We start from the raw sequence: 25,905 nt of genomic DNA on the forward strand, positions 1-25,905 counted from the left end.
CTCTATTTACATGAAATGGTATGGTCCTGCCCCCAAATCAGATGTGAATGGTACTTGCTAGCAGTGAATTGTGAGTGAGGAGTGCTGGTGGAGCATCATATCTCAGCTTCCTAAAGAAAAATCAATCTTCCAAAAACAAAAAGAAAAACATTAGTTACTTAATATCTTCACAGAAAATTGTGATTGTTTACATTTCACTCTACTTTTAGCAAGTTATTCATACTAAATCAGTTGTCCCTGCCCTGCCTGGTGCCAGGCCCAACAGTTGCAGCTTCAGGCTCAGCAGCCCTGTTCCTCCATCGCCATTATCCCTACCAATGAACCAGCCCTACGTCAACTGAGGGAAGAAGTGAGCAGCATTGTGTTGAATGACAAGTCAGTTGGCATAATTGCATGGGGTCTGTGGGAATTTCTTTTTTTATTATTATGAAAAAAGAAATTTTTTAAAATCCTTTTCATTGATAAGAATTGGAGAATTAGTCTGTATTGGATGCTGGACAGTTTGAAGCATTGGGTGACTAAGTCTGTATTAAAGTGACAGCCAATGTTAATATAATACCTTCAAGTCATATGGCCAAGGTATGTCTGTGTTTATTTTAAGTTATTCATTAATATTAAAAGAATTTTCCATTCAGGAATTTCACCATTAAATTATATTTACACTATTAAAGATGGCCTTGTGTTATATTTTCACAGCTCACTGTCAGTAAATATCATACAGTAAGTATTGCACTACAAGAGAGTTGCAATCCTGCAAAGGCAGAGTTATCTAAAGCTTTGAATGGGTCGACTGGGTTATGGAGGTGTTACAGCAATTGCACAGGGTTGGAATGGCCTGTGGTGGTGGGGTGGAGGGGTCAAATGTGATATCTTTTCATGGGGCGCAAAATCCCTGGTGGGTTATCTATATATCATGCTAACTTTGCACTCACCACCACCATTGTTGAGACTGAGGGGAATAAGGTATCATGCAGAACCACGTATATCAGGGTGAACTGTACAAGCTTCCTAGAGCTTTCCAAAAACATGATTTTTACATTAATGGCTGTCTCTTGTTTCTGAGTACATCCAAAAGTAAACACAGAAAGTAGCCACCTGGAATGACCATTATGGCTAACTGCGTAGGGATCATTTGAGGCAACATGCAAGCCAGGGCAATTTACAAGTGGGAAGCTGTGGATTGCTCTGTTCGTGCTATTAAAGCAAACAAGATAAAAGGGTTCATGCAAGATTTCAAATGGCAAGAATAAAATAGCAAGATACACACCAGAAGAATCCTGGTCTCTGGTGTCGAGTCCTGGTGGATTCATAGACTGGAAAAAGCAGTGAAGACACAATCCATGCAGCAATTACGTTTATTCCAAAAGCAAAACATTTAGTAGTATAAACATCATTCTTGACAAACTGGGTTTTAAATGAAACACCTGCTTCATTTTCTGCTGGAGCTGTAGCCATGCTTGCTAATTGTTTCTTTACTGTAATAGTAATCTAATTAATATTTCAAAATCAATGAAGTAAAGTTTTTCTGATCAAACTGTTGCACAGTGTGGTTGTCACACTGGTGGGAAAATTCTTTTTTCATCACAATTTTCAAATATTAATTTTAGCACTAATGTAATGGATATGGGTGTAAAAGTGAATTAGTTTAAAACAATACACACACATTTATTGTGAAGGCTAAATTGCCAAATTTAAAGTAACTTTCCTGTCATTCTGGTGCAGGGAAATGCACGATGGAAATATATGAAAATGTGGACATGCAAAGACCTAGAAACAGACGTCCAAGCTCAGGTGTGCCTGCATGCATTGACAGAATTAAACATGGCACACGTCTTACAGGTTTCAGTAATATGAAGACAGTTCTGTTTGATTAAAAATAGAGCAACATTTTGTGGTGTATTTTGTTTGTTTGCTTTGTGATCATTGGTGGGTGGGGAGGAAACAGATACCATTCATCATTCATTTATTGCATCCTGATTGTCTTGGACTGCACGTGAGTTTTGAAGCAGATCACACAAGCCCTCTACTCTAACCTCTAGACTGCTGCTGTGAGGCCACTTCTAGGCCATGTATAATAATACATGAAAGATTAAGAAGTGTTGTATGCCCCTTTGTCATACCACACACACACACACACACGCAAACACTTCTGCCTGTACCTGCAACACCCTTTGTGCTCTCATCTGCATATCCCTTGCTCTGCACTATAAATTCCACCAGAAACGGGCACTTATACTTTCATAAATCTCCTCCTTGTCACTTTCAAATTACAGAGATTTATTCACAGAAGAACAGGCCTGAACAGAGTCGAGAGAACAAGGGAGAGTATAGAGAAGAAAAAAAGAAAAACACTCATGTCTTTATGACCCGGCACAGCAGTGTGGGGGGATTTGGAGTTGTGTGGAAGTGCATATGCAGCTATGTATGCTTCCACTGTACTGTATGTACATAAATATAATGTTTATGCCTCAAGTGGGAGTCCCCTTAAGCAGCAGACATTAATTTTGTGAGTGTGTCTGTGCATGTGTGTGTATACAATATATGATGTCATTCAGTTCTGGTCACTGATGATGATGATGTTGTAAGAAAAATGTTCCTGTAGCCAAAGTCAAACTGGAACTTCTGGATTATGTTCCAGAAAAAAGGGAATGTAATTCAAAATCACATTGACATTTGTAACAATGCTAAAAATCCAGCTGTGGAACACATAACCTTGGAACCAGCACACAGGTTGTGCAGCTCATTGGTTCATGGGTGAGTCTAGTGACCGTGGTTAGTTCAGACCATAGACTCTATATAAAGACAGCCGTAGCAAGGTCTGACGTCACCAGTCATTTTGTATCGGAGCCAGTTTGAAATCCGAAGTTGCAGTTCATGGTCGGCGCCATCTCTTTTGTTTTGAGCCAGGAGCTTCCGAATAAGGAGTGCAGGGTGTTGCCTTTCACTCCTTGGAAACACCTCAGACCCAAGCTAATGCTAGCTTACTGGGAACACAGAGTGCTGCACCCTTGAGCTAACGTAAGATACTTTAGCTAAATTATGCAAACAGGGCAGGTATCATAATCAAGTAACATAAACTCAGTGACTGTCAATCACAGTTGTCAATCAATGCCCACATGGCAGACATCAAAGCGACTATCAATCTTCAAATCTTAATGGATCAATAATTTCCAAAATGACCACCAGCACACTTATTAGAGGGCCTGAATTTAGCGATTGAGACAATAATGGCTTGTTTAAAAAAATTACTGACTTAGTATATGTAGGGAGAAGTTGACACTTTTTGAATTGGAGTCATTTGGAGCATCTAATAGCCGTAGGTGGCATTGTACTTTAAGGTACTTCCACATAGGCATCAAGCCATGGTAGTTGCTGCTTGGTTCAGAAGTGACTGTAATAATAGCCATACCAGGAGGTTAGACATTTTTACATAGCAGAGATTACAGCTAAAAAGTTTACTTGCCACCATTCTGCTACATTTTCACAGGAGCTTTATGTTTTTCACAAAAAATCACAATAATTTCTAATTGCAGGTGCTGTAAGAGCCATTTCTTTTTGAATATAGCAAAAATCCCTGGAACATGTTTTACTCTGGTAAACCGATGAAAGAAATGCTCAATGAAAGACACTGAGTTACAGAAGCTAGTGGAACAGCAGGACGGATGGAGGTGAAGTCAGACTTAACAACACCAACAAAGGTTTTGGTAATAATACAACCGCTTCTGTTAACTCTTTAGTGATCCATTCTATTCATGCATCATTTTATTCATGTACAGAAATTGAAAGAGCTTTTATAAGTTAATTTTAGTTAGGAAGACCAACTATCAAATTGCAAAAAACAAAAGCAGTTCAAAGCTCAAAACAAAAAGCTAAGATGTAAAGTATTTGGCAAGTTTGTGAGCTAGCATCGACAAACATCAAGATGTTGACAGGAGTTAGATCATTTAGTAGAAGTATCGTTCAGAGAATGAAACAGTTTTTGACTGAAACTTCATCAATAGCTTGTGAGCTAGTAAGCTACCTAAAAATGACACAAAAGAACACACGTCTACTGTATTTAATCCCACATGACTGACTGACTTTGTGTGTTGTAAAAGCACCTTGTGTATTCAAGCAAACCCACAAATCACTACAGTTCAATTTTAATACAATAAATATGGTAGCTTAAATTATTTTACAGTTATAAACTGCATTGTGAGCAGATCTTCCTCGCCTGCTTATTCTCCCCTTCTGTGCAACGCTATGACTTCTCTCACCCTCCGTTTCTCTGTCCCTCCTGCTTCTCCTCTTCTTCTGTCACTTTGTCAGATGTGTTATGCAGTTTGGTTAAATGGAGAGACCTTTGAAGTTGTAGTTAGTGAGCCGGCAGCTCTGTTCTCCTTTGTCTGTCTGTCGTGCTCTCTCTCTCTCTCTCTCTCTCTCTCTCTCTCTCTCTCTCTCTCACTGTAGGGAAAGACTGTGATTCATGTACTTCTTGTGAAGACCACCATTAATTTCATGTAATACAGCTTTTATCTCCGTCTCTGGGTGTGCTATCGCTTCTATTTTCTCTCTTTCTGACTGTCTCTATACCTCACTTTCTTTCATTCTATGTCCTCTCGGACTCTGCTCCCTCGCTCTTTCCTTGCTTGTACAGCAGCTTTATCTCTCCGTGTTCTCTACTCTCTCTCCTCTTCATTAGAGAAGGGTTCATGACATGTTTGTCCCCTCTATTTTTCACTGTCTATCATAAGCATTGCCATTTTCTGCCATATACTCTCAACCTTGATTTTGTTACGTTTATCATCATCACCATCATCATCATCATAACAGCATCTCTCATTATCATCTCATCTATCTCAATAATTATAAATCATAATTTATCTCAGTCATTTAAATAATCAGAATCATCATTATCACTTACAATTTTCATCCTCATCATTAGTGTCAGCATTGTTATTATTATGATCATAACATCACTGGAAACATTACCTTCATAATAATAATCAATAATCATCATAATCAATAGAACTGTTGAAAGCATCCAGATTCTCATCATCATCATCATCATCATCATCATCATCATCATCATCATCACCACCACCTGATTCACTGAAAGCATCCAAATTCTCATCTTCATTCTCATCATCAGAATCACAAAAATCTTCTCTATCCTCATACTTTTCCTCATCATCATTATAATCCCTGATGTAATTTGAATAATCTAATCAACTGCCATCCTTACAGGCTTCATAACAATTATCATCATAATTTCAGTCATTATCATTTACATAAAAAAATATACATTATTCTTCATCACAACTAATGTTGTCAATAATTGGGTTTGTGTGCGTTATGTGTATCTACATGATTGGCATAATCATCATCATAATCATTAGCATCAACACAGTTTCAATATTGGTACTGTCAGGAATCACTACCATAGTCGTCTTGTCATAAGAAGCCCTAAACCCCTTCCACACACACACACACACGCAGACTCACCCCATGTCACATCCATTGCTCTTGATTGCTGCCCCTCTTCCCCTCCCCCTTCACTACCCCTACAGAGCCTGCAGTGGCACCAAGCCGTGCAAATGTCAGGGGTCAAGTTTACATTGACGCTAAAGTGCTGGTCACCCTGGGCAATGGTAAAGGTCGGCACCATGGCAACAGCTGGTTGATATTGTCGTTGGGGAGGCACTCATGAGTCACCGCTCCAAATCCTCCATGTGGCATTAACATCATTTTCTGATCTATCTCTCTCTCTCTCTTTCTTTTCAGATGCCATCTTGACAGATCTGCCCTGCACTGGGTGTGAAGGAAAGGTCAGTTCTTAAAGTTAACACAGAAGTTTGCTTTTTTTTTCCTGATACTTTTCTGGTGTGTGATGCCGTGTGAAAATGAAGAAGGTAAAGGATAAAGTTGGGTTAATAGCATTATATCATTTACTAGTAACTTGTGCAAATTCTGGAAATAGCATGTGCAGTGAAAGGAAATCCAGATTTATTATAACCTTAATGAAAGTGGGATTTGATGTTAAAATAGCTGAAGGTGGGTTTCACCCTATTTATTCAACCACCAGAGCCTACATGTATGCATTGATTAGGAGTGGAGGGTTCATCTAATAAACAGTGCATAGACAGTTCTACCAACAGTGATGCATCGCTCACATATCAAATTTCCTGTAAATACAAGCTGTCATCTGGGAGAAACCATTCACGTCACTCTGCTAGTGGTAATTACCAGCAAGACATGGATTTTTTTTTTTTTTGTAGGCTATAATGTCTTAAACTTGGTGTTATGTTAATGAAATGTGTGACACACGAAGCAAACATGGCTAATGCTGACAAGAGAGGGAAATTAAAATTAAAATCATCAGCTATTATCGCTTTAATACCCTGAAACTTTACATAATAAAAAGCAAGTGATATCTGCTGTAGTTCATTATAGCTAATTTTATGTATCTTATCTATTTACCTTCTAATATGATGTGAATGACATAATAATAACTTAAGTTATTTATTTGCACTATTCCAAAGAGTTGAAAGATGCTTTGCAATAAAAACAGAATTTAAAAAAACTAAAAAAAAACACTTTCCACAGATGGTTTAGCAGTGTGTAATGTTGACCTCTGGAGTCCAAATTCACAAATATGAAGTTTGCAGTACACACCATTACACTTCAACGCAACTGTACACCAGTCATCCTCATTACAATCTATATTCACAATAAAACAAAATCTAATATCACACACTATACTCACTGTTCATTCTAATTTATAGTTCAGTCAGCTCATGTGGATTGGATTGTTATGTGAATGTAGAATATGCACAGTGTTGATATTTGATATGTAGGCTCTGATCTTGTTACTCCCCACAAGAAAACTTATTTATGTTTTGGTAATTAGTATTGGTTGATTATGATTGGAGTACTGTAATGAATTAAATAAATTGAACCTTGAACTGAAACTTGAGCTCAGCCAGCAGTTAGTGTGGAGTGATGATAATCAGTTTCCCCCATAGAATGAGAGTTGACTTCCTGTTCTAGCGAGCAGGATTCGTCCGATATATTTAACATTTTTTTTATGTAATTGTGGCAAGACCTGCGACATCAGTGCCACTGGGAAATGTTTCTAAGATAAGACTGTCCAGGGATAACCATGGACTATTAACTGGCCAGTCATCTCGGGACCTGGTGAGTCCAAGGTAGTTGGTAGCCCCACTAGTTACAGTTCAGTTCTGGAAACTGTAGGTATTATTTGATAAATTGACCACTTAATTTTTCTCACTTAAAAAAATTCAAACAAAATAACAGTTGTAGTATGAAAACTGTAATGTGTAGCTCTACGTTTGATCATCCACTGCCAGTGTTGCATGCTGGGATACGTGTGCACCCAAGATTCATAGAGGCCAGCTTCCAATATTTCCCTTATAAAATGGACAGAGGAGAACACTCTTGGACATTTGGTCTATTCTTGGCTAAATACTGACTTTGAATTGTGACAATTCTCAGGCTGTGACGGAAGTCTACAATATCACGAGTACCGAGATTGAGAAAGACCTTCTGACTCTCCATAACTAGTTTTCCCATCATGCATTTGCCAGTGGAAGCTGAACATTTTACCAGCTCTGATTTTGCTCTCACTGTAAAGTCTCTGTTTTTACATTGCCTGTTGTATGAGTGCATTCATACCCACAGTGATTTATCATTCACCATTAGCCTGCATCACAACAGGCAAGGAGGAAACTGGAGGGTCTGCACCTTCCCAAATAGTGAGCTCAGCAATATCTTACTATGTTTTTTCACTTTCTCCCTATTCCATGTATGTCTTGCTCTTTCCATCTCTTTGTTTATTCTTATAGTGAGAGTGCATTCAAGATTTCAGCAAATGTGCATTTTAAACAATAGTCCCAATGCTCAGTAATAAAAGATATATAAAAGGCAGTAAAACACTCCAAGCAGCACCGTGAAACATATTTACATGGTCTTACTCTGGAAAGGATGGGAGAAGCACTTTACATGCAAACTATACAGAGTGTATTTAAATGGTCTCTGTATTCATGCCGGTCCACTGTCTGTTCCCAGCCTTTACTGATTCCCTTGGCCTTTGTTGTTCCCTCTTACTGGCAGAATGAATATCTACACTCTGCAGCACCACAGGGGGTCTAATGTGTGTGTGCTGGAGGAAGGAAGGGAGTGTTTAGACAGCTAACATAGGTGTAGAAACACCAGAGCAGCAACCACTCATACACTCTGACACACAAGGGTTAATATGGCCTCCAGCCGTGTGGCGTGGCTGACTGGCCCACCTTCCATCTTGCCCAGCCAGGCTCCATGCTGGGCACGACACGCCTGCCTGACAGTATGCATCCGCCAGGCCACAACGGCTCACATATGGAAACCTTCCACCACCACCAGAGAGGGGGGGCAGTGGGGTTGAATAGAGAGCTGTACTGTAAAAACAAATGCATTTCATGCTGCAGAGGTTATTTAGGGGTGTAGAAAAGTGTGTCAAAAGTTGGGTAAAAAGTATGTCTGTATGTAAGTTGGGTTTAATTGGAAATGCATTTTGGGAAGCACAGTGAGCCCTCAGGTGTGTAATTGAGTGATGGTGAATAATTGGATGGATCTGCACTGGGAACACATTCGGTTCCTGTACAGTGTGTTGACAAGATGCAGAACAGAGTGTCTGAAAACAATGCACTCATATGGAAACCTCCAGCTATACAAAGATCAATACTGGCTTTCAAAGGATTTGAACCCCTAACAATCTGTTTGAAGAAAAAAATTAGACCACAGCTTACTTTACAGTTATTGCACGCAGCTTAATAAGAATGTAGAATGATGAAAATCAACAATGATAAATCAAAAGAGGTCAGCACATACACAAAAGTACTTAACTATATTTATTAATAATTTTTTGTTTTTTTCTTTTTTGAAATTGAATTCATGTTTATTCTACAAAGACATTGTAAAATAGCCTGGACAAAATTATTTGTACCCTTTAGAAGTTGGATGAAATAATTGATTTGTAGTGATACTTTAAGCAGACTATTGTGTTTTAATTAGTATCACAGGTGTTTTCAATCTTATAATCACTCATGCAGCCAGTTTAAAAGGAGATTTACTTTACTTACTCTGCTGTTTTGTGCCACTCTGTGCATCACACTGAACATGGAAAACTAGAGAGTGGTCTGACGACATTAGAAAAAAAGTAATAGCCAAGCATGGTCAACGTAAAGGTTACAAGACCATCTCCAAAGAGCTTGATGTTCCTGTGACCACTGCTGCCAATATTATTAAGAAGTTTAAGGCCCATGGAACTGTAGCCAACATCTCTGAACTTGGTCGCAAGAGGAAAATTGGCCTGAGATTGAACAGAAAGGTTGCTTGAATGGTCAAGAAAGGATCGAGGAAAACTTCAATACAGATCCAAGCTGATCTTCAAGTTCAAGGTACAATAGTTTCAACCCACACCATCCTTTACTGTCCGAATGAAAATGGGCTCCATGGTAGAAGACCCTATCTATCTATCTATCTATCTATCTATCTATGCACATTACACTTCACTACACATGACAGAAATAGACTTGGAGTGTAAAAAAACAGAGTTCTCTGTGTCCTTTGTCATACAATACAGAGCGACAAGAAACACAATCAACAGGTCCGCCATTCTCATTAGGAGTTGTGACATGATGTCCATTCTGCACAGCGTGATTGGTTGATGCCTTAATTCGTGGTGCAAAAGCTCAGAAAAATCAGCCTCAAAAAATTAACGTTGCTTTTTCATCGCATAATATTTGCATTCTGTGTTAAAGTACTCATGACAAAAACAACAGTTCGAAAAAGTATATTGATGTGCGAACTAATTGCATGAAAAAGATATTCCCGGTGTGTAAAGGCCTTAAGTAGAAGAAACTCTAAGGAGCAGGGTGAGTTCCACTGAAAAAGTTCTATTTGTCAGGGTGGAGATGGTCCATACAATATCCTGCCAAAAAGAGGGTACTTATTCCCAATCATATAATGTGTATGAAAGTGCACCAGCGTGCCAGTTGCCTGCTGGGCAAACAATAAGAAAGGGAAGATAAACCCATGAGATGTCATGTGTTGAATGACAAAAATGAATAATGAAAAATTAGTAAAATGAATAAATTGTTGATTAGGATTCTGTGTTTTGACAACCTTGGCACAATCTATCTTTCTTTCAATTTGAGACATGGGCATACTTTTGAAGGGTGACAAAACATTTTGAAAAGAGTTGAAATTGATATCAATGGAGAACAAAATTGCAAAGAGAAAAAGAGAGAGAAAGCAGGTATCTAGGTTGAACTGTGTCAACCTAGATAAATAGTGGAGATGGAATCTTGAACTTAAAAAATATTTCTCTTTGCTCCAAAAAACTTTTTTTTGGCAAAAAATCATAACAAATCAGGATCATGTTCAAAATAATGTACTGCATAGGTGGTCATACTGAAAACTGTGGCATCTCTAAAATGATCATTATTATTTTAATGTCTCAGGTGACATGTTCAACTTCATTTATCTACATGAACACTGTTTGAGTGATTCAGCACAGGATTACACGTCTGTGTGCTATTTGCTTTAAATAGCTCTAGTGGATTTCTCTTCCATTTACAATCTACTCTCATGTGTCTATGCTTTTGTTTTGTTTTTTTCTATTTACATGTTTAGAACTAAGAACAGATCATATGGCTATTATTGATATTAGTAATCAATTCAATTTTCAGACTGAAAGGGTTTTTTTCTTTTAGGTGTCTTTTAATTTGTTTTGTGGTAATGTTCAGTCACAAACTATTAATCAATTTGTATATCTATCTGTCAGATAATCTTAATTTCTACACAGTTCTGCCTTCAGATTTGACCATCTTAATGATATTTCAGCAAACCCCAAATACAACATAACACAGAGAGAGAGAGACAGATAGCTAGATGGAGAGGTGAGTGACACCAGGTGGTGTGTGTGTATGTGTGTGTATGTATGTGTGTGTGTGTGTGTGTGTGTGTGTGTGTGTGTGTGGAGTGTAGCCATCTGCAGTTCATCACTCCTTCTCCAAGTCTCAATCTTCCTCTCGTCTCTAGCATTTGGAGGGACTAAGGTCCCTGATGCCAGCAAAGGTCAGAGCCAGTGATTTATTGGTCCTCTTCTGGGAGGCCTTCTGTGGACCTGAGATGCCTGCCGTGCCCCTGGATCACAGCCAACATCCCTGACACCAACAACATGCTGCCAGCAGACAGATCTCCTATTGCTTATCACAGGCATATTTCATATTGTATATTTATCTAATGAATTAACTTTATCAATATTAACAGATACCCTGGCATGGCTATTTATGAGTTCAACATAACATGTCTGTAAAATGAGTGAACACCAATAGCTTCTCACACTAGGTTGCTGCAAAGTTGAATTCGATGTTGTCAAACTGCATCTGAGGAGCAGGCATACCTACTTTATGATATGTTTTTACATCACAGGTGTTACTTGAGGGTCAAGGATTGTTGCTGAGCTTTATTTCACAGTTATATTAACTGGTATGCTGAACAGAGAGCTCACTGAGAGACAATCATAAGAAGACCACACAGTTTGAATGAAAAAAGCATGTTTGTGCCTAATATGGAACTAGTTAGCATCTCTTTTTATTTTGTATTCATATTCGTACTTTCTGACAAAACAAGAAAATCATTCAGTATGTGTAACAATGCGTTCTGAAGGTGCTGAAAAGGTCCTAACTGCCCAAATATCAATCAATGCAGTGTCATTTGTCGCTATTCCAGGTCGGAGTTCAATTCATTCCCTGGTTAGCTTACAGCAACTGTTGGTTTAGCTCAGCTCATCCACATGCCAGCTCATTTCATTTTTCACAACTACTTCTGTTACTTCTTGTGTGTAAAACTGAGTGCAATCGAGTACAACACCATGAATGCTATAAAGAAGAAACAGTTGAAAAATGTGTGTGTGGTTATCCCCATTTCTAATTTGATGATGGCAGGTTTTTGTCTCAACTTTGACTTTGGCTATGTGGCACAGGTATGTTGAACAATGTTTTTTTATGACTTTAATTTATTTAAAGTATATTGAGACCTTACAGCTCATGAGTCATGTGTTCAGTATGATGCTTATATGATGCAGTCACACTGTGCAGGTGAGCCAGCTGATGTGCAAAACTGATTCGCTGGTAGGAAAGGTGTGGGGTGTTTTCCCATACAGTACGTCCAACTACTTCAGATCAGTATCTGTGGTCAGAGAGGCAAATTGCATGACCACAGTGAATGTGGTACATGTATAACGGTGAGATAACGGTGGCTCTCAGTCCCCCATCTCTCATACCTTTTACATCACAATGTTTGCCCTCAGATATTACTGATACAATATCTTAACTTGAAATTGAAATATGGCTGTATTGAACTAGAGGTTCATGATCACACGTCTGCGATACATTCAAAACCAACGGCACAAATTTAAAAATGCACAAGGATAAAATTCTTATAAAGTGAGAACTTGAGCATGGAAATCGTTCACACAAACAAAGAGCTGCAGCTACATTATTCCACATGAATAAAATCCAGACAGTGAACCCTTCTGTGTGGTGACTGTTTAATTTTTACTGGCAGCTATGTTTAAAGCATTTTTATTTTAAGCTTCTTGAAACTATAAATGATGAAAGGAAATTGAAGCCTGTAGCTAATTACTCTTTAATATTTAATTTTGAATAAGGAAATTATTAGGATATGGCCTTGTGATGCCAAAACCTCATCAAGTATGGACAGTGCCTTGCCAAGTCAAAAACCAGAAATGTATGCAAGTGAATTAACTCCTGAAGTCTTCCTACTTGGCCAATCAATGATATTGATCAGCCGTTAATGCCAGGGGGAAATCATCGATTGTCCAGCCTGACATGACAAGGTCTCCTAAAAACACTCTAAAATGTAAATGTTGAATTGAACTTTTTAAGTGATTTTGCAATGCAAGTTGATGTGTGTCTGTTGAGGATCTAAACTTAAAAACAAAATATCATTAATACATGAATTCATGGAGCATTTCCCAGTCACTCCTCGGAGCCCTTCCACTAATTGTGCAAACAGTCAAGTCTTTAAAACACTATAACAAGACGGTGTTGATCATTTTTTCAGCCTGACAAAGACAAATGAGTCTGTTTCTGTCTGTCTTTCTTTCTCTCTGCACCTAGTTTTCTGTCCAGGACATAATTAGTGGAAAATGAGAAACAAAAAAGCATAAAATCCCATGAGGCCTTGCAGAGTGCTTGGCCTACAGGAAATAGATAACCACTCCTACCAAAGGATTCTATGGACATTTATGTCAAAGTCATTGCAAAGTGCAAAAATTAGTCATATTTTTTCCATGATTGCATTGTAACATTTAAAAACACACTATGATACAGAGCAATCTGACAAGTGGTACAAAGTAATGTGATCATTTTACATGTTGGTCTCATGTCTGAATGAGTGCCTGAGTCCGGACAGAGTAACATTTCTGTAACATTTTCAACACAGTGCAAAGCTCAGTTCAATGCCGTCACATTATGAGGACTGTATAACATGAAACACTGTTCCTAACTTAAAGGTGCCCTGTGGAGTTTTCTTGTGAACGGACAAATTTATGTGCACACCAGATGCCAAATATCTGCTCAATATTTTTCTGAACGGTCCTGTCATGTCTGAATAAAGCCACAATAATCATATATACCATGAACACCTATGTATGACTGACAAAAAAGCCATTACTTTAATAGATAGATGAAACCAGCAACATCACGTATTCCATGTCTGCAAAGGGCTATAGATTCTGTAAAGTCTCTATGTATGTAGGCATTTATTGATAATTGATGGGTAATTTAACTTTATATTATAGAAGCCAAAGTATATTCATTAAATGAGTTTAAAACGAGATAAGTGAGCAAATGTGTCATCTTTGTTGCACCTTTCTAATGTCTGCTTTCTTTTTGAATTTCCATTACATTTACTTTGAATCATTTAGCTTCAATGCTATTATCCTCTTCCTCTGCTTTTTCTTCCATTGGATTTTCTTATTCATTATGACTTTTGAATCTTTTTCAAGAGTGACACTCATAATTTTACTTTGCACATCTCAGCGTCAGAGCTTACAACTATCTCGACTGGCAGAAAAGCCTTTGACAAAGTGTCACCTCAGTGAAAAGCAGTGATTTCTGGATGAACTAATAGATTGGACCATTATCTAACACGAGCTATTGAAGGTATAAATTCATTACATTACAGCTGACACGAGTGGTGCTCGCCTCTGAGCTATTTAATGTTAACGCACATTCCTTTCAATTATAAATGCGGTTATTTGGTGTAGGCCAATGGTATTTTATTGAGAAAGTTGCAGTAAAGGAATCTTTTTTTCCCTCGTTCCTGCATTGTGACACGCGTGCAAACCTTGACTAGATAATATAGTTGCGCTCTGACTAGAACACACAACCTCCCTCTCTGCTTTCTGGCAGCTCGGAGAAGCTGCCTTCAGTTGTTTTTTTTTTGCTGGAGGCTTGTATAGTTCACCAGCAACAGCTATTCATGAGCAAAGAACGGAAACTCTGCTTTTGACTAAGGCGGCAATAATGTGTGGAGTGCAACTGCAAGGTCTGTGAAGGTTCCTGCAAAACACAGACAAGAGAAATGTCAGGAAAATAAATAAAGATGTAGTTGTTTGCATGAGGGGGTGTGGCATGTGCGTACTCATCTCAATGGTGAAAAACAACCCTTGACCTTCATCACGGTGGTAGTAACACTTGACAAGAGCTCAGTCTGAACTCTCTTTAAAAGGCCTTTGTGTCTTTAAAGATACTTTTAGCACTGTGTAATTCCACTTTTCAGTAAAACCATTTCCATAAGCTTATTTGTTACACTATAGCTGCAAGGTTTGATTTCATGGTTTGCTTTGTTTTTTTTTTTATATGACAGAAAATTTTGACAGTTTGAAGACCTTTGGTCAGTTGTATACAGTCAAAAATGTTAGGTCAAAAATTCAAGGCTGGTCAAAAACATGAAAAGAATATTTGAAGGACAGAAACATATTAAATTTGAAGTTGAAATAACATCTATGACTCAACGCCAGCTGAAAGAGGAACGCCACCGATTTTACAGTCTGTTGAAAGTCTGTTTACAGGTGTAAGGGACTACTACTGCATATGTGAATAGTCTAAAGCCTTGTGTGTGTCCAGAGGGAGCTGTGTGAAATCTGATAAATTGCCTCAAGTGATGTCGTTTGAGTCAGTGTTAGTTGGGGCTGAAGACTACAATTTTTCAAATGAATAAAATCTGGGGATGTGGAGATAGAAAGAAGTGTTACCAGAACTCTGTAGCTGCTCCTCATCTCTGGTGGAGGCTAGCAGCTCCAGGGTACATTAACCACCACAACCACTCAAACATTACTCCTGGTGAGCTTTGGTGAGTACTTACTGATTTACAAGTACAGAAGATTCATAAAGTCAGCAAACTGTCTCAGGCACAAATATGTATGTTGAGTTTACATATTTGCATATCTAACATGGCTAGCTATACATAGCTTACATTAGCTACCATGAGCTACTGACAAGTAAGGCTGCAGCAGCAAAACCTGAGTTAAGTAAACATGCATTTTATTGCTTATTCTTTCAGCTTTTCATTTGTAAGAGAAATTTTCTTTCATAAATGACATAGTTTGGCTTTAAAGACAAGAAGAAGAAAGGAATAGTTGAGCATTTTAAGGAAATATGTTTTTCCACTTTCTTTCTGAGCTTGCTTGCTTCCTGTCTTTATGCTAAGCTAGGCTAACCACGTCCTGACCCCAGCTTCCTACTTAACATACAGACATCAGATTGATTTCAGTCCTCTTATCTCGCTCGTATAAGGAGAGTGTGTCTTCCCAGATGTTAAACCATTTCTTTTAAACCTTGGTAGCCATGGGTGTGCCTGCGCCACCTAAATGTCAAACTGGCACACCCAGCATAATCATGAAAGAGACACAGCCAGACCACCCTGATTGATGTAATTTTTGAAATGTGACAGCCTGTGTAAGTTAATGATACTTCATTTCAATGAAAAACGAGAGCATGGACAAAAATGTCAAATACACCCTCTTGTGTCTCGTATCTTCACTCGCTTTGGTTTGTCTATCACTGTCTTACCTTGCAAGGTAGCCGATTCGTGACGCTGATCGGTCCGAACTGACGGTGGTTCAGACACAAGCGCATAACTTGAAGCCTGACACGATGGGCTGTCGTGTGATTGCATGATCTTGTGATCTTGTGAGTCCAGCTACCTTGCAAAGTAAATCATGTCATGGTATAGAGTGAAACTTCAGCTCTGCGTAAAATATAACAGATTCATTTACATTCTAAGCTCAGTTAAATACAGTATCCACACTATCTTGGGACATTTCTATTACTTTTGTGATAAGTATGCACGTCTTTGGATTTAAAGCAATGTATGGTTGTGTGGTTACCCTTGCTATTAGAAAATTATATTGCAGTTGCCACAAGTCCAAGTTTGACATTGCTTTTATGCAATAGTAGTGCTATAATGTTATTGGGGAAATCACTGCAGCCTTAAATGAAGAAATAAGTTGCAGCTCACCTCCGCCACCTTATTTCTTGAAACTATCACATGTTGCTAAGCAACAGTAAACAAAACCAGTAGCCTGCTAATGATATAATGTTGGCAAATACTAAAACTAACGAGAAAACAAGTAAAAAAAACAGTTATGTTTGATCTACAGATCACATTGGTTCTTGCACACTTTATATCCCACAGGCACTCCTAAATTAATATCTCTGGCTATGCTACTGAACTGAAGCATCCACCTTGTGTCCATGAATGAGTGACTGACCACAGCTTGTGATTCTGGCTGTTATCTGGGAAACAAAGGAATTCCTTGATTACAACTTTCTGTCTCGTTTTTTTCCAAAATAGCTCAATGTAGGACATGGTATAAACACAGTACACAGCAAACCTGAATGCACACTCACTACCCTGTCAACATTCAAGAAGATTCATGATTGCATAGAGTCTATAAGGTAAAAAAACACTTCTTTGAATGTAGTGGAAATATTCCTGAAACTACATCCCTGCCAAAATGCCTTCCCATCCCCCAAATTAAAGAGGCTCTTATATGGCTGTAAAATACTTCTTGGATTTAAGGTGGCACACAACCTTACTCTAAACATTAATCGAATAGAGGGCTTTCAAATCTGGCATTTTACCGCGGGAAAAGACATACTACTTTGCTGTCATGTGAATGAATGGGAGAGGCATTTAGTGACAAAGAGGTGGCCTTTTCCCTTTGCCGTGTAATTCGAAGGCAGGGGGAAGATTGTAGCTTTATCAAACTCTCTGAATGGCTAAATGCAATAGTTGCATTAACACTCTGAAAGTGCTCATCATCCCGGTATGACAGAAAAGGAAGGAAGGGAGGAGGTGAGGAAGCAGGAGACAAGGGGAGAATGAGGGATAGGTTCACCGGTAGAATAAATACTGAGAAATGTTGCAGAGGAGGAACGGAAGATTTATTTCCCTGCACATCCACATGATTAAATTAAATTCAGGGATAACGAAATGACAAAAAAAGAGAAAAAAATTCTTTCCTGTTCTTGTTTGTCATCCCTCTCTCCATTCGACAGATGTCTGAGCGGTTGTTAACATCCCTCCTTTGCCTGATGGGGTGAAAGAGATCTGCTGCTCCCCGGGACAGAGGAGACCTCATTTTTATATGTGAACGGCTGTGAACACCGCTGAATGACACACTACAAAGGTTGGATGTGCCGCTGCCCTTTCTCTCTTAAATGGTACGTTGGCATTTAGCTTCACACGTGTCAGCGGAACACACACCTCTCAAGTATTTGCACCCAAAATGTGTGGAAGTGTGTGCGTCCACATCAACACGGAGGATTTTTATCAGTTCCCAGAAACAGGAAATAAGGAAGAGAAAAGTGTGCGCGTGTGTGTGTGTGTGAGTGAGGGAGTGAGAGAGAGAGAGAGGGTGATAAGACAGAGAGGAGCAAGAGAGCAGATTCACATGCACATTACATTTCACAGAAAGACAATTTACATTTTGAGTCCATATTATGTTAATTTTGAGTGGCCTCTCAAGATAATTCTATTACACAGATAGCTCTTCCATGTCGTCCAGGGCAGAAACATCATTTCACCCAGGAACACACACCTGCTGACGAGCGCCGCAACATGACAGAAAACAAGGGCTAGGCAGGTGGGTGTGTATCTGAGTTGTGTGTGTGTGTGTGTGTGTGTGTGTGTGTGTGTGTGTGTGTGTGTGTGTGTGTGTGTGTGTGTGTGTGTGTGTGTGTGTGTGTGTGTGTGTGTGTGGGGAGGGAGGATGTGTGCTCACGGATGCCTGCAAAGAGCAACTTATCTAAACAACTTCTGATCCAGTGAAATGTTTTATCAGTTTCTCTTTCAATACAGGATGTACTGCCAGTGAGTGCGGTGCACAGTATTATAGCTTCTAGGAAAGCATATCACTGCTGAAATCCCACAAGCAACCAAACTGCTGTAATTCACTGTCATTCTCCCACAATCCTCTACTGGCTCAGCACTGCAGCCCAGGAAGTGTAGCCTTGGATGGCTTAAAGTTGAACAGATTCTTATAGGGGAAAGTTTGCTTGTCAACACAACTCACAAGCAAACAGAAACTAGAATCCAACTCAGAATATGTTGTTTAATCAAGTCTACTCAAATTTGATTGATTTTAAATCTTCCACTGTCAAAATTATATATTTCCGTTGGACTCATGGTGAACATTTACAGGGAAAAACAATCAACAAAAAGATCATAATCAATTCTGCATTCTTCATCTTTCCTTGTCCAAACCTTGTACTTGCCCACATTACCCACAATGCAACTGGACTCACTCAACTGTGCAGATTCCGGCGTTTTGCACTAGTAGTGCCCAATGTAGCTTCAAGCAGAGATGAGGAGCGGGCTACAGAGGTCTAGTAAGCTCACCTTTCTAACTCAACACCCCAATTTTTCAGACACACACTACAGAACTAGTCTGTCAAAAGAACTGACTATCTATTCATGCAGCTCTGACCAACATACAGGAGCATTTTTGGCTCATATTTTATTGTTTTTATTCACTTTGAAAGAGGCTTTTAACTACATTCTTGATCAAGACAGTGATGAGGATGAAAATGAAGAACAGACAGAGACAGAGGGAAACAGAGGACAACATACTCATAAATTAAATTTGCATAAATTAAATCCAGAAATATCCCTTTTCAGGGGATTTTCCTCTTCGTTACCATCACATATTTTTTTTCAGCCGGTGCTGTATTGGCCATACAGCCAAATGTTATTATCCTTAATATAGTGCTAGAATACATTTTTTTTAGAGTATACCTTTAACTGTCAGGCACTGTGACAATTTTGTTGTGTCTTGCTGAAAATAAAGTCCAAGCCCTTCGTGTTTCTCTGTGGCTTGTCAGAGGCCACTTTCTCTGGCCCCTCCATCTCTCTGAGCAAGTAGGGATCATTAATGAAGTGGCCTTCTCATGGATATTGACTAGCCTGTCAGCTGGCCTGCCACACTCACTAATAGGAGCCATTGGTCTTGGCTTAAGACCTGACAGAGGAGAGGCTGAAAAGGAAGAAAATGAGTGAGCGTGTTCCTTCACCTCAAGGTGGGGTTTGGCTTTAAACTTCAGCCAGCAAAGTTGCAGTCTGGGTCGGATGCAGCCAAGGTTTCTCCCCAAACAGTGCAGAAAACCTCCTGTTCCAGAGAAGAATGCTTACTGAGAGGTGAAAATACTGTCTTATAATGTCATTATTGCTTATACAGTGTAAGCAAAGGGTGTGGGTGTAGGTGCACAGCAAGCCAAGGAGAGCTCATTAAAATAGATGTGGTAAATTGGCACTCTTTAGAGCCTGAGGGTTCTCTAGGACTTTTTGTGAATTTAAGTAATAATATGTGACATTTTCATATGAATAAATGGCCATCTATCACTGGTTGATATAACAGTGGTTTACTGTAATCAGTGCCATTCAATCCAGTTAAAGTAGGTTGAATTGTACAGTTGCAGTTCTAAACTGCAGATTTCTGGTAGGTTGTTACTAGGAAAACTTGTTTATACTCAGGAAGTGATGTTAAATTTGTGGGTTTGTTTGGAATAAACAAGAAAATACACCAATAGCTAGATGAGGATAACCGCAATGCCTGAACAAAGCGGGGAAGGAAAAAAAGGTCCATGCTGATGATGGGAAGTGCAGGAAAACAGTGCTAGAGCACTGTCAACTTAGTAACATCCATGCCAAAACTGACAACAATAAAAACAAGCACAAAATCATGCAATTCCACCATATACAATAGCTATAGAACACTTATGTTAAGGCTCTGACGTTCTTTGTAACCACATTGCAGGCTGCAACTGCATGTCCTCATCTCCGTATTGAGTGGTTATATGTTTTACTCCATGTCACAGGTGGACTAAGCCTTTGTCTGAGCTTTATTTCAACCTGACTTGCATGAAAGCACATGATTAGACAGGCACTGAAACTGCTATGCAAACTAACTTAATGCATGTGATTGGAAGTGTATTGACTGTCCATGATGTGTTCATGGTTGCAGTGCTGTGGGGAAAAAAATAAAATACACTTCAATTCAATCTGAATTAAAGAATCTGTATTGTCTGGATTATCAATTTAAAGGAATTTCTGTCCATTTATAGGTTTCACACTTGGTCAGTGGGCCATCTGGCCATAGAGAAACTGTTCTCAATATGTGTAAAATTTTCTAAAAAATTGTAAAATGAAAATGCATTTTTTGGTCACACGTCAGCCAAAATATTTTTATTTTTTCTTGTTTAAAGGGGACCTATGATGCTTATATCCAGCTCTATGTTTTTATTCTGTGACTCCACTAGAGTAGCTTTGCATGATTCACAGTTCAAGAAACTTAGTCTTAGCTCCTATCTCTTTAAGGCTACCCTCAACATGAGCCCACTCTGTTCTGATTGGCCAGTTTTCCGAAAGCCTGCCAAGGGACAGCCATATCAGCATTGTGTTAAGTTACCTCTGATGCAAACCCAACATTTCCTGCTTTACTGCTTCAAATTAAAAACTTTTAAATGACTAAATAACAGGAGACTTTTATTGTGAAGAATTTACAGGAAATTAAACATGTTCCTCACTAAATTAGTGGAGCTTTGTTAGTGGCTCTAAAACCAGTCAACACAACAAGATATGGAGATATTTGTAACTCTTTGTTGAGCAGTGATGATGATGTTTGATGAAGAGCTGCAGACAACCAACAGGTAAACTTCTTATTTTACTTTGCCATGCTGTGTAATGGAAAAACCCTCAGCGTGCCCGCTAGACTCAAGTCATGGCTTTGCATGACTACCCCCAAAACAATGGAAAAACACCATAATGTTAGTGAACTCACTTGCTGTGCATGGAGCAGATGACCATATAAAGAAATCTGTCACAAGCCAAAGTCAATTCAGGCTGAAAGTAGAAAAAAACGTTGGAAACTTAGCGTTCAGAGCAGTCTGAAGCCCGTGCTTTTTGCTCACAGGGATAACTTCTACATACGTTTATGTATATATGACTGAAAATAAGGAAAAGCATATTCCCCTTTTAACAACATAAGGGAACAGAGGAAAAGTAAGTATGAGGTATGCATGTGAATTGCACCCTTCCTGTGGGCGATGGGTCTACAGGGAATATCTGACTGGAGCTAAAATTAATCCAGACCTGACTGTTGGTTTTCTCCAAAATGTTGAATTTCCAGCATCTCAGTGAACAAACAGGAAGGGTAGTAATTTCCCTAATTTATTAGTAGTTTCACCTCCAACACGTTCACTTATACCATTGTGAAGTTTGTGCGTCGCTTGGTGAGCATGTAAGTCCAGTGAGGTCCTGCTTTATATTAGAGCACAAAAGTAAGGAACTGTAATGGATGTGTATTTTACAAAGATTACATAGTTCATGATATATCATTCATGAACTGTCAATGCCAAGCTTATAACTACCTCTAGATCGGAGGACCTGAACTGCAGTGACCATTTCAATTTTTATTCAGCATAAAAGCAACACCTAAAAGATTTAACCTGGTTTATGCTGATGAACAAAACATTGTCCATTGTTTTCTTCAACTGTAATTGATAGGGAAGACTGTCAAGTAGCAGTGTGATGGGAATTTTGAGGAAACTACCCTAATTTATTCTCTTTGACCCAAGTTTTAAACTACTACTACTACTTTAATGACAGCAGTATGGAGTGTTCTCCTCATTGGGACTACACTGTTGGTTTCAGACACTAGGAATCACTGGCTTGTTCCGTGCCAGATACAGTACATCTTAAATTTCTCAACATAATGACAGTCATTCCAAAGACTATCATTTCTAACATAATTTATGTTGACTTTGTTTGTGTTCATCAATCCAGAATTGTTCCAGAGACTTGTAGAATCAATGCCATGGTGGGGGAACACCATGTTTCTATGAATAAACTAACACATCAGTCCAAAATCTCCCACTGGTGTTCAACTGGGTTGAGATACAGTGACTATGAGGGCCCTAGCGTATGATTCACATCATTTTCATACTCATCAAACCATTTATTGACCCCTCATGCCCCATGAATTGGGGCATTGTCATCCTAGAAAAGACTAATCCCATTTTTATTGATTTTTAGCCATTGTAAAATAATTGCAACTTTACTGTTGGTTCAGTCTCACCACTCTCAAACATAATGGAGCATTTAGCAGCTAAAAAGCCAAATATTTAATATAGGAGTTGGTGTAGACCAAAACAAAGCTAAAAGGAGAGTGAATATTGGACTTGCATCCATCAGGTGTCCATAATTTCAGTGTTACTTTAGCTGCTGTGGCTACTTCCACAGAGCACTAACTGATTGGGAGGATTAAACATTACATATGCGCCTTGGAGAGACGGATACAATTACACCATTTTAACACCTTCCTATAGAATGCGTCTCAAACCCCTACCTGAGGTAGCTTGAGCAATCGGATTTCAATCCCTCTTGAATTCTTTATGGGTGCATTTATACTTAGCAAGATCGGATCGCTATCCAGCACGCCAAAGGTGCATGGTGTCCAGATGAATCCTAATATTGCTCTGTCCACTAGATTTGTTACTGTTTACTAAAATGTTTTCCTCAATTTTTCACACACAGCAAATTTGCATCTGTTTGTGTGTTTGTTTGTGTCTTTACATTGACTTCATACGCAGACACACCACCCCTAGAATTCGGTGTTGCTTACAACACAGAGTTTAAGTTTTCATTCAGTAATTGGGCTACAGAAAGAAGACCTTTAAAAAATGAAAAGACTGAACATTTAATTTCAGGACATCATGCATTTGGCTGAAAAGCAGCTGTTAAGCTGTCATAAAAAGGGAATTAGAGCCTGATATAATACAAGGAGACAAGAACACAGGGACAAAACCAGCCAAAATAAATAAACAGACTTCTAGGAAGATCAAGGCTTGGCAGAAAGTAAGGAGAGTACGGCAAAGGTTAGTTTGCTGGCCTTTCTACAGTAGATCACGGAATGTCTGCTGATGGGAGGGTCCCTGAGCAGTGGAGGGCTGAGTTAGTGTGTGTGTGTGTGTGTGTGTGTGTGTGTCAGGGGAAGGGAGAGGCTGATGAACTTCCCTTTCTATTAGCAGCCGACAGGGGCTCGCCAGCTCGGTCGCCAATCAATAGGCTGAAGGACAAGGGTGTCAGAAAAAATGAAAGACCCTTTGCTTTCCAGCTGGCTAAGAGAGGAGAGGGGACAGGAACAAGAGATAGGGTGGAAGACAGAGATGAGGAGACTGAGAGAGAGGGAGAAAGATGCTGGATAAAGAAATTAAGAATGAAACAAATAGAGAGTGTATGTGAACAGACGAGTGTGTGCATGTGTGTGTCAGCTACAGAGCACGTGCATGAATAACTTCTTCTGTGTGAGCTGTTAGTGTCGTGTGAGGAGGTTATCAGTCGAGGCGGAGTGTCTTTCCCCCTCTATCTTCAACTCTTTGTTTGATTTCTCACAGCTACAGGATCCCTGGAGGTCCACAGTTCGAATTGAGCACACTCAGCGCAGACCCCCAGGTCCAAAACCATCTTCAGGTCAAATAATGTGACTGGACCTTTCCTATCATCAATCAGATTATCCTGGAGAGTAAAAGCATTCAAGAATCCTGATGACTCCGGAGCAGCCAGAGCATGACATTGTATTTGCCAGTGTGTTTGAATTGTACACATGGACCTATTTTATTCATGCTTGACATGAAGAGACAACATCTAAATCCTTTGAAAAGCTTTCTATCACAGCAGATACACACTGATACTTCTCTAAACAGATGTTACAAAAATTACTATCGGACACAATGCAAAATATTATAGGGAATCATCAATCAACAGTAAAGTTGTAATGCAGGTTATATTTAAGGCACAGCTATTCTGCTTCATGAAATTTATATAAGCTTATGTAGCCTTAGTATGCACTATGAAGATGTATTAAGTTGGAAAAAATTCACAAACAGAAACTTGGATTGAACGTAAGATTGACAGGTACATCAAAACTGCCATAATAATTTTTTGGCCACTTGGGCACAACAAGCCCTTAACCCAAAGCTGATATATTATTGCCTATAGTTCATGCAAACATGTTAGCAAACAGTTGCTTATTTACACATCCAGCATATATGGAGTAAGATTAGCATTTTTTTGGAATTGTGTCTCTTGCTATCTCATGAATGTCCAAGATTCACTCTCTTTTAGCTCTGTTTTTGGTCTCCACCAACTCCTGAAAAAATATCTGGCTCTTTAACTGCTAAATGCTCCACTATGTTCACCATTTAGTCGCTAACTTTGTCTGTCTGCGGTTTGGTGTGAAAACAAGGTTGATGAGAGCTGTGAGACTGAACCAAAACAGTTAAGTTGTAGGCCATAAAAATCAAAACAGTGAGCTGAAAGGTGCTAAAGCAGGAAATTGAGGGATTATGCCATGTGCATTCATCACTGTAAGTGACACCTTGCACTTATCACATTCAAATATATAATCCATTTTAAATATAAAATATTGATTTGTACAGCTTCAAAGACATTTGTGAACACAAAAAAAAAAAAAAAAAATGGACAGATGATCCATATTTTGACTGAACTTTCCACCCTTAGGACCCTGGACATATGTCCAGCCTTCCCTTTCAGTGTCAATATTCTGTATGTGAAAAACACAGATTTCCGATGTGTTTCTACACAGAGCTACAAGACAAAACAGTAATGTTTCCATGCGTTTTCTGTTCAGACAGGATGAGACAAGAATTAATAAGAGTGATAGCTGAGTGACCATGCTAGCAGCTAATTGGAATAAAGCTTGGATAAATGGGATGTCACCTATAAGAATGGCAGTTCAAATCGATAATTTACATGTGAGGGTTTTGGCTCTAATGTACAGGCACCTTGAAAAATAAACCTGGTCAAAAAGAGCATACATGAACCGTTACGTTATACGATGTATCATGAATATTCAAAAGTTTTTCAAGATTAAAAAAATAAATCCCATGTTCTTAGTTTGGTGACAATGCATGTTTTAGACAGGGTTTTGTGGCATTTAGAGCTACCAGTATTTTCTCACTCAACAAGTGAAAATCACCAACCTTGGAGATACATGGTTTTGTCTGGACAACTATTTAACATTAAAATGTGTTTTTTGAATGAGTAGCTAAATAAAATGCTATTTAAATGCAATGAAAATACAATATGTTCTGCTTCATGTAAAGTAGTGGAATCATCTTTTTCACATGTAAAACATTCAAAAAGTCTTTTGTGTTTTTTCTTTAGTCTTATAAAGGAAATCCTGACATCAATATTTTGCCTGCGATATCCTGGATGTGAGTGCACATCAGCCCGTATGAATGTAACACA

General features: G+C 38.8%; 1 long non-coding RNA gene across 1 annotated transcript in view; it reads left to right on the top strand.

Annotated features, from left to right (window-relative positions):
* LOC137196628 (uncharacterized) overlaps positions 1-25,464 on the top strand; it is a 155,350-nt gene extending 129,886 nt beyond the window's left edge. Inside the window, exons 6-8 of the long non-coding RNA XR_010931274.1 lie at positions 5,764-5,807; positions 17,637-17,801; positions 24,030-25,464. This is a non-coding gene — a long non-coding RNA (uncharacterized lncRNA). The remainder of the gene's footprint in view (positions 1-5,763; positions 5,808-17,636; positions 17,802-24,029) is intronic.
* Positions 25,465-25,905: the final 441 nt, after the last annotated feature.

The sequence above is a fragment of the Thunnus thynnus genome, chromosome 14, assembly GCF_963924715.1.
Source record: "Thunnus thynnus chromosome 14, fThuThy2.1, whole genome shotgun sequence".
Classification (NCBI taxonomy): domain Eukaryota; kingdom Metazoa; phylum Chordata; class Actinopteri; order Scombriformes; family Scombridae; genus Thunnus; species Thunnus thynnus.